The following is a 3205-nucleotide window of genomic DNA, read 5'->3' as shown; positions in this document are numbered from 1 at the left end:
GAGGGTCGGGGCGGTCGGTCGCGGTGAGAGGTCGTCCTGGGTACCACCCGAGGGGCGCCTCGGGCGCGGAGGGGGCGTGAGCACCTCCCCAGCGCCGCGCCCGCCCGCGATAGCGGGGCACGCCCAGGTCTCCGGCTCCTGGGCTGGGTCGCGGAAGGGGCGGAGCGGGTGCGAAGGCGACGCCCCCAGCCCCTAGGCCTCGCCCAGGCGGCTTCCGCTCGCCCCTTCAACGCGCCCGCGGCTACAGAGCTGGGGGAGGCAGCGGGCGCGAGACTGGGAATGCGCAGGGCCCCCGCCTCGCTCTACAAGCCCAGGCCGCGGCCTCCACCTTCCCCGCCGCCCGCTGGCGCTCAGTGCCCGCCCCCCGAGGCCGGCGGCTGCTCCCACCTGGGGCCGTTACTGCTCGTGCCCTGAGCGCCGCACAGCCATTTTCCCCGCCGCGCCGTCAGCCGCGCAGGGCCGCGGGCGCAACGGAAGGCGCCTTGGTGTCTTGGGGGCTCCGGGCCGCGTGGGCCGAGTCCTGGCCTCCACAAGCCGCATGGCGCGCATAGGGCTCCTCAGTTGATGCCGCCGCGCCGCCCTCCGAGGCTGCGTCCCCAGAAGCCCGGCTCCCCGAGCCCTCCGGCCCGGCCCGGTGCCCTGGACCTGAGTGCGTCCATATGGAGGCGCCCGGGCTGGCCCAGGCGGCCGTGGCGGAGGAGACCTCCGACTGGGCGCCCGCGCTCTGCCCCAGCCCCGAGGCGCGGTCGCTGGAGCCGCCTGCCTACCGCCTGCAGGACTTTACACGCTGGTCACCGTGGGTGAGTGAGTGCGCGCGGGGACTCGGCCCATAGGGGTGCGCGGCGCGGCCGGGACGCTGTCGTAGGACAAAGGGCCCCGGGTGCTGTCTCCTGGGGAGGGCCCTGCCCCGCCGCTCCGGCTCGGGGTCCCAGCGCGGGGCTGCCCCTGCGCCCTGGGTCTCCCTGGGGGGCGCTCGGGGAAGTGGAGCGCACCCCTCAGCCCCAGCGAGTACCCCCGACCGACCGGGTGCCTTCCCTGGAACGCCGACGGCTCCTCTCGGAGACCACCCTCCACCCCCAGCACACACAGCACTCTGGGGCCTGGGCCGTCCGACGTCACCAGATTTCCTGTGGGTCACCTCGCCTGGGCTACCTCGTGCGCCCTCCCAGGCAGCGGCCCCAGGGACACGGGCGCGGGATCCGAAGATCCCTGCGGGCCTCCCCCCGGCCAGCCTCCCCGAGTGCCCAGCGGCAGGGTCCTCGGCGGGAAATGTACAGATTCCTCCAGGGGCTGCAGGAGCGGCTGGGCTCCGGGGGATAGGTGTTCCGTGGCGTTGTGAGGATGTATGAGTTGGGTACGGATCCTAACATGTCCTGACACCGCCTGTGCTCTTCGTCTTTTGCGTCTGAAATGGATAATTCTTGTATTGGACGCTTTATCCGTTTCCTTTGTCTTCTGTCTTTGAACTGAACCCCGAATGGGCAGCTTGACAGGTTTCGAGTTCTCGGTACCCTGGGATCCGGACACGCGCTGGCTTATGGGGCAGCCCTGAGTGGGTCAGAATATCCCAACCGGACATGGGCGCTGGATTTAAACAGTTGTCAGTGGTCAGCCTGTGCCTTCTTAGGGAGGTGGCGGTGTTGCTGGAACAGGACTTCTCAGACCCTCTAACTCCTGTTTGTCCTCTCGTTTTGGACAAGAGGAAGCTGGGCTGGGAAGCCCAGTGGCTCAGGGTCATAGCTTCTGGCTTAGGAAGACCAGCAGTCATAGCCCAGGAATCTTCAGGCCTGCTGAGGAAGAGGAGACTCTGCTTCCTTCAGTGACCTCTTTGGCACCTAGGCCTTGAGGAAGGGGTCTGGAGGAAACCCTGATTTTGGAAGCATAGTGGGAAGAGGGCCCTCTCTTTTTCTCCTCTCCCTCCCTTCCTCCTTCTGTTTCATTCTGTCTCCCTCTCTGTGTTTCTCTTTTTGTCTTTCTCTCCCTCTTTCTGTGTCTTTGTGCATTACTCTCTGTATTAGTCGTTTTTATGCTGCTGATAAAGGCATACCCTAGACTTGGAAGAAAAGGAGGTTGAATTTCTTTTTTTTTTTTTTGGAGACGGAGTCTTGCTCCTGTCACCCAGGCTGAAGTGCAGTGGCATGATCTAGGCTCACTGCAACCTCTACCTCCCGGGTTCGAGCAGTTCTCCTGCCTCAGCCTCCTGAGTAGCTGGGATTACAGGTGCGTGCCCCAACGCCTGGCTAATTTTTGTACTGTTGGTAGAGACGGGGTTTCACCATGTTGGCCAGGCTGGTCTGGAACTCCTGACCTCAGGTGATCCACCCGCCTCATCCTCCCAAAGTATTGAGATTACAGGCATAAGCCACCGCGCCCGGCCAGGAGGTTTAATTTGACTGACAGTTCCACACGGCTGTGTAAGTCTCATAATCATGGCGGAGGGCGAAAGGTACTTCTTACATGGCAGCAGCAAGAGAGAACGAGGAGGAAGTAACAGCGGAAACCCCTGAAAACCCATCAGATCTCATGAGACTTATTCACTATCATGAGAATAACACGGGAAAGACTGGCCCCTATGATTCAGTTACCTCCCCCTGAGTCCCTCCCGCAACACGTGGGTATTCTGGGAGATACAATTCAAGTTGACATTTCGGTGGGGACAGCCAAACCATGTAATTCCACCCCGGCCCCTCCAAATCTCATGTCCTCACATTTCAAAACCAATTGTGCCTTCCCAACAGTCCCCCCAAAGACTTAACTCATTTCAGCATTAACCCAAAAGTCCACAGTCAGACAAGGCAAGTCCCTTCCACCTATGAGCTTGTAAAATCAAAAGCAAGCCAGTTACTTCTTAGATACAATGGGGATACAGGTATTGGGTCAATACAGCCGTTCCAAATGGGAGAAATAGGCCAAAACAAAGGGGTTACAGGGCCCGTGCAAGTCCAAAGTCCAGCAGGGCAGTCAGATCTTAAAGCTCCAAAATGATCTCCTTTGACTCCAGGTCTCAAATCAGGTGCAAGAGGTGGATTCCTATGGTCTTGGGCAGCTCCACCCCTGTGGTTTTGCAGGTTACAATCTCCCTCCCACCTGATTTCACGGGCTGACATTGAGTGTCTGTTGTGTTTCCAGGCCTACGGTGCAAGCTGTTGGTGGATCTACTTTTCTGGGGTTTGGAAGACAGTGGCCTTCTTCTCACAGCTCTACT

The 3205-nt window shown here is 60.7% G+C and overlaps 1 pseudogene; it reads left to right on the top strand.

Annotated features, from left to right (window-relative positions):
• Positions 1–207: 207 nt before the first annotated feature.
• Positions 208–800, top strand: LOC111532116 (annotated as a pseudogene).
• Positions 801–3205: the final 2405 nt, after the last annotated feature.

The sequence above is a fragment of the Piliocolobus tephrosceles genome, unplaced genomic scaffold (assembly GCF_002776525.5).
Source record: "Piliocolobus tephrosceles isolate RC106 unplaced genomic scaffold, ASM277652v3 unscaffolded_3432, whole genome shotgun sequence".
Taxonomy (NCBI): domain Eukaryota; kingdom Metazoa; phylum Chordata; class Mammalia; order Primates; family Cercopithecidae; genus Piliocolobus; species Piliocolobus tephrosceles.
The sequence above is the reverse complement of the archived record's forward strand: the minus strand, read 5'-3'. Positions and strand labels throughout refer to the sequence as shown.